Source organism: Aquarana catesbeiana, linkage group LG02 (genome assembly GCF_042186555.1).
Source record: "Aquarana catesbeiana isolate 2022-GZ linkage group LG02, ASM4218655v1, whole genome shotgun sequence".
In the NCBI taxonomy this organism is placed as follows: Eukaryota; Metazoa; Chordata; class Amphibia; order Anura; family Ranidae; genus Aquarana; species Aquarana catesbeiana.
The window spans coordinates 323956118-323968294 of NC_133325.1; positions in this window are offsets into that span (position 1 = coordinate 323956118).

Genomic DNA, 12177 nt, shown 5'->3' on the forward strand with positions numbered 1-12177 from the left:
GTACCTGAGTACCTGTCATAGTCCATATGAGTACCTGAGTACCTGTCACAGTCCATATGAGTACCCGAGTACCTGAGTACCTGTCACAATCCATATGAGTACCTGAGTACCTGTCACAGTCCATATGAGTACCTGTCACAGTCCATATGAGTACCGAGTGCCTGAGTACCTGTCACCAACCTTCAGAGTACCCGAATACCAGTCGCCAGCCCATCAGAGTACCCGAGTACCTATCTGTAGCCCATCAGAGTACCCAAATACCTGTCACCAGGCCATCAGAGTACCCGAGTACCTGTCACCAGGCCATCAGAGTACCAGAGTACCTGTCACCAGGCCATCAGAGTACACGAGTACCTGTCACCAGCCCATCAGAGTACCCGAGTACCTGTCTGCAGCTCATCAAGTTACCTGAGTACCTGTCTCCAGCCCATCAGAGTACCAGAGTACCTATCTGTAGCCCATCAGAGTACCCGAGTACCTATTTGCAGCCCATGCCTCATAGAATATACGTTGGGGTGTTTGCTTTCCAAAATGGGGTCATTTTGTGGCTAATTCCACTGGGCTGGTTCTCAAGGACCTTAAAAAGTGTGATAGGTAGGAATGAAATGAGATGTGTAATTTATGCTCCTAGATTGCCTGAAGGTACTACTTCAATGTTGGGCCTCTGTATGTGGCCAGGCTGTGTAAAAGTCTCACACATGTGGTATCGCCATACTCGGGAAGAGTAGTAGAATGTATTTTGGGGTGTAATTTTTGCTATATACATGCTATGTATTAGAAATATCTTATAAATTGACAACTTTGTGTAAAAAAATGTGCTTTCATTTTTTTCCCATATTTTCCAAAAACTTCTGGAAAAAAATTAATCATTAAAAAGACTCATTATGCCTCATAGATTATACGTTGGGGTGTTTGCTTTCCAAAATGGGGTCATTTTGTGGGCAATTCCATTGTCCTGGTGCTACAGGGCCTTCGAAAGTGTAACAGGTGGTTGAGAAATGAGATGTCATTTATGCTCGTAGAACGCCTGAAGGTTCTACTTCAATGTTGGTCCTTTGTATGTGGCCAGGCTGTGTAAAAGTCTCACACATGTGATATCGCCATACTCGGGAAGAGTAGCAGAATGTATTTTGGGGTGTGATTTGTTGTATGCATATGCTGTGTGTGAGAAATAACCTGATAATATGACAATTTTGTAAAAAAAAAAAAATCTTCATTTTGCAAAGAATTGTGGGAAAAAATTACAACTTAAAAAGCTCACCATGCTACTTACTTAATAACTTGGAATGTCTACTTTCTAAAAAGGGGTCATTTGGGGGGTATTTGTACTTTCCTGACTTGTTAGTGTCTCAAGAAATGAGATTCACCTGATGTACTAAAGGCCTGATCAGATGTGATCAATTTTCAGTGATTGCCACGATAGTTTGTAGACTCTATAAAGTTCACAAAGACCAAATAATATAGATAAATTTGGGTTATTTTTACCAAAGATATGTAGCACTATACATTTTGGCCAAAATTTATGAAGAAAAATTACTAATTAACAAAACATTATGAAACTTGAAAAAGGAATTTTTTTCACAAAATTTACGGTCTCTTTTTATTTATAGCACAAAAAATAAAAAACCCTCTAGTGATTAAATACCACCAAAAGAAAGCTCTATTTGTGGGAAAAAAAGGACGCAAGTTTCATATGGGTGCAGTGTTGCATGACTGAGTAATTGTCATTCAAACTGTGAGAGCGCTGAAAGCTGAAAATTGGTCTGGGCAGGAAGGGGGTGTAAGTGCACTGTATTGTGGTGGTTAAGTTAATCAAAATCACGATTAAAAGTACAGTATTTCCAAAGTTAATCTGATAATAGTTATGATTGTTAATGAATATATTTTCATTCTGAGCAAAATAAAGTTCATCACAAGCATTGTCATTGGCATTATCCAATCACTTCCTTTAAAATTTGAAATGAAAATAATCACAAAACCTCTACACATTACCTTCAATCCAGAGATTCAGTCAGATGACCAGCACGGTTCAAGCCACTTTCTCTGAGCCCAGGTCATCATCAATCTGTCTCAACCTGTTACTGGACAGCATAAGGAGATGCAGTACAGAGATGAGCTCATCTCTCCGTCGCTCTCCTTTCTATTCCTGTCAACATGCTTCATGTCAGCATGTAAACTGATTGACTCCTCGTACTTCTTTATCTTCTGCTATGCTGTACAGAGAGTGCAAGAGGTTGATGTCAGCTCAAAATCAGATACTTAAATTGCTTGCATTTAAAAAATACATTTTGTGATGTTTTAATGATTACATGATTGCATGTATTTATGAGTTAAACTTTAACTCTTTAACTGCCACCACTGTATCCCTTACAATGGTGGCAGCGAGGGTTTTACCTTTTTCAAGTTGACTCTTAACTTTTTAATAATAGCAATCTGGTGGCTGTACAGCTAATGGATCACTTTCTCCAGCCCCTCGTGTGGACCCTTTGGGGGTCCGGGGACCCACGTGCCATCCGTTCGCTAGTCTCCCCTAGCTAGAATGAATGAAGAAGCCATGTGTAAAACGTCTCTTCCTTTTTTAGGCGACACTTTCCCTGACTTTTGCAGCCAGAGAAGAAGCTATTGGAGCATGATCTGATTTCCATTAACGTCACTGGTAGGCAGGCAGTCTAAAGGACCCCTGATATCCATGCATCCACTGCATACCAATTTTAAAAAATGGGACTACCTGCATGGGGATGTGTGGAACACCTTTGCTTCCCTGCGCAGGCAAACATGGCCCTTGAACGAGGCCTAAGGTCGGCCATACCCGGTTCTTCCTGCTGAACGTGTATGGCCTGCCTAAGACAGGAGGTGTGTTACTAACCAATCACCAGATGAAAATAAAGGAATAAACCTTGAAAAAAGAAAACAAATTCAACCACCACAGCCAATTATTGGTAAGCTACAACATATAAAATTGTGGGTTTTTGGGTTTAGTTGCGCTGTGCGATTTGAATCACTTGTTTAGCAAGGCATTTAACCCCTTGTTAACAAGTGCCTCAACTGCAATGTGGGTATTACAACAGAAGTAATTGCAGCAATGAGTTAAAATGTATTGCTAGCAAGCCAATAAAAATCAGCTGTAGCCCCAGCCTAATTGTCCTGGGATATTTTACTCAGACAATACATCCACACTGAGCCCAGCAGCTGTCAGAATACATTAACAAAGTTCAAAAACTCTGGGAGCTACATTCCCATGAAGTGCAATTGACCCTGCTGTACCAGATGTTAACCCTTTCTTCCACTTGAAAAGATTTGCCACCTAACCCCTTCCATGTGCAGTGTTGGCCAGACACGCTTGCTACTCTTTGTCTATCTAAAGTACATGGCTGTGACCAGCCTCTCAACACTAATACACTGGTTTCTCTGTCTGACAATACTCATTACCAACAACAATTCATTTCTCAGCTTTGATATCAAAATTCTATAAACATTTAAAAGAAGGAAATTGAAATCGCTCTGCTCACTCATATTCAGGTCAAAATGTATTGAAAGGCAGATGGAAGACTACGAAAGGTACTAAGTTTTGTTCGTTTAACAGAGAAACTCCAATTGCTGCTATTGATCACTCACTTCCTCCGAAAGCTTTTCAAATTGCGTTCCCTTGAGAAAATGAAACCCTCTGGGATTGATGTGAATCCTTGTGTTTATTAAACCTTTTCTTTCTTCTTGTCTCAGGCTGCTACAGTTTTAGCCATTCCTCAGAATCTTATCCTTAATCCCCTGCTGACAGAATAGACTGCCTGTAGCAATGCATTTTAAAGGAAGAGTTTGATAGCAATTACATGTAGAAAGAGTCCTATCACAAAGCCCTATTTGGCAATGAATTTCTCTCTAAAATATTGTTTGTAACAGTTTTTTGGGCGATTGTAATATCTTTTGACTATATTTAATAACCAAACTTGTAAAAATAATGCAGGGTTTGCATTAGTATCAATGTAAAACTGATTTGTTCATTGGGTGAACCACAAGATGATCATTAAGGCCTCATGTACACTGCTGCTGCTGCTAAACGGAAGTTTAGGAGCAGTTGGGCATTTTTTCAACTGCTCCTGAACTCTACTCTGTTATCTTATCAGTACATGTACACAGGGTTGTTTACAGTCATTTCTAGGTAGTTGAGTTTAGAGGCTCTTTTTGGAACACAAAAAAAAAAAAATGGGTTCAGAAGCTGAGTTTAGAGGCGTTTCAAGCGCAAAAACGTGGCTAAATGCGTTAACTCGTGTTTAGCCATGTTTCATTTACAGGCATTTTTCATCTTTGGCTTTTTTTTTCAAATGCTTCTAAATGCAACACGGCCAAACGTAGCAAAATGCAGCTAAACGCAACATGTAAACGCAGCAAAATGGACGTTTTAAACGTGGGTTACTATCTGTCAAGTTAAATTGTTCAGGAGAGGTTGTAAAAACGTCCCGTGTACATGAAGCCTACTATAAGGATAAGCGCAGCATGTTCCTCAACTCAACCTACCTTAGCAATCCCACCACTGTCCTTGGCCAATCATAAGTAGTTGAGGCATTCTACACTCCTTTGTATATGTGCCACAGTGGGGATTGCCTGACTACTTTGATGATTGGCCTAGTGCAGATGACAACTTCCTGACAGTATAGCTCAGGTGGGTTCTGACAAGGACCCAAATATGCCTAAGCTCATCCCTAATCATTACATGATAATTAAGTTCAGAGTAGCAAGTAGAGATGGGCCAGGTCATGTTCAGATGCACTTCCAAATCTATGCGGCTGAGGATTCTGTCACATTCATTCATTTGCAACCACACGTATACATGTCCCCTTGTATACATGCAGCTGCAGGGTGAGGAATGCTTCAACTGCAAATGATTGACCTATTACAGGTCACAGCTTTCTTGTAGGATTAGCCACATGGTTCCAAAATGCATCTGAACATGCCCAAGGTAATCCCTAATAGCGAGTGTGCAAGATTGCAGTGGGCTGTATGTATCACAGTGTCTACTCCAAAGAGCAGGGCTGGATTGTCCTCACTGGATCCTGTAGACTTTGGCACCCTAAATAACACCTCTCGGTTAGAATCACGTCTATAAAGCAGGATATTTCCCTGTTTTCCAGGTCAAGCTTTCTAAATAACTTTATATGAGAAAGTTATTCCTACTGATGATGGATAAAAAAAAAATGCATGGCCAATAATTATAATATGCCCTTGCCTCTTCTGCCTTTAGCCACAAGCTAGCTCTACCTAATAGTTTATCCAGCCATGCTAAGGAGTATTCTAAAATGGGATTTGAAAAGAAGTAGTCTCCAGAAATTCATATGATTTACTTCATTTGTAGCACTTTTTCTTCACTTCAGTTTCCAAATCCCTATTTCCTTACTCCTGTTTAGCTCCAGTTTTTGCAGGATTTTAAATCGACCTTCACCTGCTAGATGCACTAGGCACCACTGCTCTCTTCATCTCTTCACAATCTAAAATGACAAGGATTTTTTTTTTTTTTCATCTCCTCTGCTCTGGAGCCACCTGGGATTGTACATTCCATTCATGCCTCTTGATTCAGACAGGCCCAGTGTTGTGTTATCTGGGGGTCAATCTTCCTGAACAAGGAAGAGGGAGCCTGTACCCCACAGTGCCAGCAACAAAGATGGCGGCATGGGACCTGGCTTGTAACAGCCATGCGGCAAAGTACAGCAGGACAATGTTGGATTCTCTGCCCGGGTGAGTTTCTGAATTGTGCATAACAACAGCAAAAGGGTAAGAGGGGGACATGGGGGGTGGAGAGTGAAGTTCCTCTTTAACTATATTAATTGCAGCCCATTGTTTTTGAACAAAATAAAATGAAATGCTGAATTTGCTTTGGACACTTTATAGAAATCAGTCCTAATATAGAGCTTTCTGCAAAGTGCTATGCTTAGACACTGCAGATATTTACTCAGTCTGACCACAGCCTGAGTGAATATAGCATTATAGTATAATATTGCACCTGAATTAAAGAGAAGATTTCTTCATCTCTTCGTCTCTTGAGATAAACTCCTGTTGCCAATCATCTCTACTGCAACATTTCAGCAAATTCCAAATGAGATATTTGTCAAAAAAGGGTTTATGTCAGCTATTGAGTAGTGTAGGCGTTAATCCCACGTGTAGAAAAAAAATTCCCTTATTAGTAATGTATTATGTTAAAGCTTAACTCTGGTATACAAAAAACTTGCTCCATAACTGATGCTATGTGTGTACATTAGAAAACTTTGAAGTATTTTTATTCAAACTTTCCCATTTAATATATGTTTAAACATCTTTGATGTAATCATTCCCTTTGATAAAAGAAGCACTAACTGGGCAACTGGAAGAGGATATGTCACATACCATATCTGTGTTATGGGGAACTACAAATCCCATCATGCAATTGAAATTGTAGTTATGAACGGGCTTGATGTGGGCAGGACTGGAAGGGTGGGTATGTTCTATGTAAACACAATCCGGAAGTAACAAAATCCCTCTCACTTCTGAGTTCTGACATCACAGACAGGGAGGAACAACAGATATTCCTCCCACTCGTCCTAGTGCATCTGATGTGAAAGGTCGCATTCATCTTGGCTCCCTGGTGGATGGCAGGAAGATGCCTGTAAAAGTGATTGGGTGGCTGTAGAGACACTCAGATTACTTTGTAGAGAAAAGAATGATACCAGCAGGTGCAACCATACAGCCAAGATCCTGTTATCACTGCTCCCGTATGAAGATGTACTGTATATATTCATATATACGTATGGAGGAGGGGAAATAGTTATTACCCTTCCCCAAGCACTAGTACTGCATCTCAGGCTCACATAGGTCATAAGCAGAAACCTCCACAGACAGTACCTCTTCCCTGATATGCATTAGAACCCACTGCTAACCCCTTCTTCCTCTTTCCATATCATTCCACCGGGTACAGGCAGCCCTGGGAAAACCAGAACTTCATTTGAATTGTTGGGCAGGGCTGCTGTTAGAAATTGCGGGGCCCCATACAGCCTACCTGACAGGGCGCCTCTCCCCAGCCAAAAGTGACTGGTGACATTGATTTATCCGTCCCTTTCTCTACAGCCTCAGCTGCACAGATGAATGATTAGGAAGTGCCCTGAGGCTTCTTGCTCAATTACAAACTGAAGCATAGTTAACACAGTTTACTATGCTTCAGCGATGAATGGATACAGGAGTGATTGGTACCAATCGCTCACTGTGTTCATTCGGGTAATGAAAGGGACAGTAAATTACATATTTGCTGGCCCCTTCCCCCACTTTCCATCCTGAAGCATCCCCCTGTGTGCCCGCAGCAACTGCCAGCAGGAAAGGAGGGAAGCCAGCAGTGCTGCGGGGGGACAGGGGCACACAAGGGGCCTGAACAGCAGATGGACAGGGCTCACGTGCTAGAACCAGCCCCCCTGCAGTGCAGCCAGAAGGAGGGAGAGGGGAAAAGCTGGCAGTGCTGCAGGGGGAGGCAGAAGAGGATCAGTATCTGCAATAAGTCAGTACAGCCAGCCCTCCTGCTCAGCAGGTGCCCGGGCCCCCCCTTTTGAACTGATGGGGCCGGGCCCAGTACAGGAGGGCTATCTGTTCTGCCTTATCAGCAGCCCTGTTGTTGGGTGCTGAGGCCAGAGGTATTACTCTGCCTGCATCCAAAGATGCTTAAAACATTCCCCCCTCTGTCCCGGGCTCCCCTGCATGAATCAATGGGGTCTGATGGACTAATTTTTAATTGTCTGCAACTGCAGCCCACTGTATTATTACACTTGCACCTAGAGATAGTTAAAAAGTCCTCTCTGTGCTCCATGCTCCCTGCTCAACCAATGGCGCCCAGGCCCAGTACAAGGTTTTAGGTAGGGGTTAATTTACTGTCCTTTTAAGATAGGAGTTCTTCCTAAGTCCTCCTCTGAAGTGAGGTGAGTTCACATCCTTCCTTGTGGGATTCGTTCTAAACTTTGGGTGGAGCCTAACCTGTGTTCAGTTGACTGATGGGAAGAACAGAACCTAGACAAAGAATTGGGTAACAAACATTAAGTTATTTCTTGCTCTCCTGGGATGGGTACTCCCAATACTGGGTTATGAAAGGGATACTGCCATGTAAACAGGACCTGTTTTATCACTGAAGTAAAGACCTAAGGTTTATTATGGACTGTTACATTTGGAGCACTGATACATCCAAGGCAGATGGACTACTGGGGCATTATTCTCTTGGAACATTTTATATATATATTGGGAGGTTGGTTTTTGGTACCTTTTTTGTGTTATGAGTTTATTTTATCAAGTAAGCCTCTATGATGCCCCTATGTGGAATTTAACTTCTATCTAATCTTTAAAATCGGGCCACTACCTTTGGTAAACCCTAATAATTTCATATATGGGGAGGCTGTTTTTGGTACTCTCTGTTATGGTTAAATAATATTTGGGAAGTCTTTATGATGCACCTATATGGGATTAATAACTACTTTTACCTTTGGAGTAAGTCACTGTATAGGTAGTTCAAATTACCCATTATTTTAAGTATTGTAAAAATATTACCTTTTGGTAGAGATGAGCCGAACAACCCCCTGTTTGTTTCACAGCAGAACTTGCGAACATCGCAATAGTTTGGAACTGAATAACGAACCCCAATGGAATCTATGGGACCCAAACTAGAAAAATCAAAAGTGACTGTTTTGAAGGCTTATATGCAAGTAATTGGGCATACAATGGTTATGGGGGTCTGGGAACTGCCTGGAGGACATGTATCAATGTAAAATAGTTTATAAAAAAACATCATTTTTAAATTAGCAGTGATTTACTGATGCTTAAAGTGAAACCATCAAAATGAAAAGATAACAATAAAAATGAAAAATTCCTTTAAATATAGTGCCGGGGGGGGGGGGGGGTCTCCTTAGTCTGCCTGTAATGTGGCACATCTGTACCGTGTATAGAGCCTACTGCAGCAATAATGACATTTAAAAAGCCAAAAAAATGACATTTTCCATATAAACTTTCTTTATTTTCTAAACAACGGCTTTGGGGGATCAGTCTGTATGATGAAGCCACAATTTAGTGCATTCGGAACAAGATTAGAGATTTTTTGGATAAATTCTGGTGTCTCTTTCGCAAACTTTTATAGAGGTAACAGGTGCAGAAAAATTGAGCATTGGGTGTTGGTGGTGCCTTCACACCGTAACACTATAAAGGTACTCTTGATGAGAACAAGAATTGGCCTTGCTGCCAAAAATTAAAATGATATGCACCTGTCAAACAGGTGCAGATAAATTGGTCTTTGGGTATCGGTGGTGCCTTCACACCTTAACCATATCAGCGTACTCTTGATGAAAGCAAGAATTGGCCTTGCTGTCAAAAATTGCAATTATATGCACCTGTCAAACAGGTGTGGATAAATTGGTCTTTGGGTGTCAGTGGTGCCTTCATACCGTAACCCTATCGAGGTACTCTTGATGAAAGCAAGAATTGACCTTGCTGTCAAAAATTGCAATGATATGCACCTGTCAAACAGATGTGAAAAATTGGTCCTTTGGTGTTAATTGTGCCCATGAAGCCTACACCAGAAATTTTGTCCAGATGAAATCAACACCCACGAAGCTAGGCAGCCTAGACAGTCTTGATTTGAGATCCAGAACATCAGCATCAGGGGCTTGATAGCTGCTGCTAATCCAGGACTGATTCATTTTGATAAATGTCAGCTGGTCCACAGAGTCTGTGGACAGACGCGCTCTCTTATCTGTCCAAAACCTCCGGCAGCACTGAATGCCTGTTTGGAAAGCACGCTGGATGCAGGCCAGCCCAGCAGCTCTATTGCATACTGGGCAAGTTCTGGCCAGTGGTCTTTTCTCATGACCCAGTAACCCAGTGAATGGTCAACTGGAAAGCTCCCCGTATCTGTTTTCCCACATCATCACCACTAGCTGTATGGAGACGTGGTGGCACAACAAGCTTCAGCACTGAGTCCTGTCCTGCATCCTTCTGAGTAGAAAGCAGAGTTACCCAGTGTGCTATGAACGAAATATATCATCCCTGACCATGCTTGCTGGACCACGTGTTAGCAGTAACGTGGACCTTGTGGCTGACAGCCTCTCCCAATGATGCCACAACATTGCTTTCCACGTACTGGTAGAGAGCTGGAATAGCCTTACATGAAAAGAAGTAGCAGCTGGGTATCTGACATTGTGGTAGAGCACATTCTGAAAATTCACGGAAGGTGGCAGAGTCCACCAGACAGAAAGGCAGGTGTTTTAAAGCCAGCAGCTTTGACAAGTTTGAATTTAACAGATGGGGCAGTGAAATTTGCATGCTGTAGTCTACAGCTGGTGATGTGCTACTGGCAGACATGCTGCAAGGACCTGGGACACCCTGCGCTATACCATAATCCCTGTCAGTGGAGGCTGCTGAGAGGTCATGAGTAGGGATGAGCTTCGTGTTCGAGTCGAACCCATGTTCGACTCGAACATCGGCTGTTCACCCGTTCGCCGAATTGCGAACGATATGGGCCGTTCGCGCTAAATTCGTGTGGCGCGTCACGGCCCATAATTCACTGCGGCATCGCAGTGCATTGCTGGCTGATGATTGGCCAAGCATGCACTATGACCCGCATGCTTGGCCAATCACAGCGCCGTCAGTAGAGAGAGCTGTAATTGGCCAAAGCCAGGGTGGCTTTGGCCAATTATGGCTCAGGGGATTTAGTACACACCCCACACTATATAAGGCCGCCTGCACGGCGGCCCTGTGTAGTGTGTGTTCCGGTGTGCTGAGAGATAGAGAGAGAGAGAGACAGTGTCATTTGATTTGAGTTAGATAGATTAGGCAGAACAGTCAGTCAGTTAGCTGCACTTACAGTGTATTGTGTATATATATGCATCCCAGGTGTTGCATATATATATATATATATACACTGTATTCAGTTTAGCTAGATCCGTTCCTGTTATCTTCTATCTAGACTATTTACATTTAATGCAGTGCGTCCTGCTCACAGTGTTCAGCTAGATCCGTTCCTGCTATTTACATTTAGTGCAGTGCGTCCTGCTCACAGTGTTCAGCTAGATCCGTTCCTGTTATCTTCTAGACTATTTACATTTAGTGCAGTGCGTCCTGCTCACAGTGTTCAGCTAGATCCGTTCCTGCAATTTACATTTAGTGCAGTGCGTCCTGCTCACAGTGTTCAGCTAGATCCGTTCCTGCTATTTACATTTAGTGCAGTGCGTCCTGCTCACAGTGTTCAGCTAGATCCGTTCCTGCTATTTACATTTAGTGCAGTGCGTCCTGCTCACAGTGTTCAGCTAGATCCGTTCCTGTTATTTACATTTAGTGCAGTGCGTCCTGCTCACAGTGTTCAGCTAGATCCGTTCCTGCTATTTACATTTAGTGCAGTGCGTCCTGCTCACAGTGTTCAGCTAGATCCGTTCCTGCTATTTACATTTAGTGCAGTGCGTCCTGCTCACAGTGTTCAGCTAGATCCGTTCCTGCTATTTACATTTAGTGCAGTGCGTCCTGCTCACAGTGTTCAGCTAGATCCGTTCCTGTTATCTTCTAGACTATTTACATTTAGTGCAGTGCGTCCTGCTCACAGTGTTCAGCTAGATCCGTTCCTGTTATCTTCTAGACTATTTACATTTAGTGCAGTGCGTCCTGCTCACAGTGTTTAGCTAGATCCGTTCCTGTTATCTTCTAGACTATTTACATTTAGTGCAGTGCGTCCTGCTCACAGTGTTCAGCTAGATCCGTTCCTGTTATCTTCCTACTGACAGGCAGGCTTGTCTGGTTACAGTATATAAAGCTACCTGAAGAAAATTACAGGTGTTCTATTTGATCCTATTAGTACCACGGTCAGGCAGCTAGACTATTTACATTTAGTACAGTGCGTCCTGCTCACAGTGTTCAGCTAGATCCGTTCCTGTTATCTTCCTACTGACAGGCAGGCTTGTCTGGTTACAGTATATAAAGCTACCTGAAGAAAATTACAGGTGTTCTATTTGATCCTATTAGTACCACGGTCAGGCAGCTAGACTATTTACATTTAGTACAGTGCGTCCTGCTCACAGTGTACAGCTAGATCCGTTCCTGTTATCTTCCTACTGACAGGCAGGCTTGTCTGGTTACAGTATATAAAGCTACCTGAAGAAAATTACAGGTGTTCTATCCCAGCTTAGTGCAGCTACAGGCCAT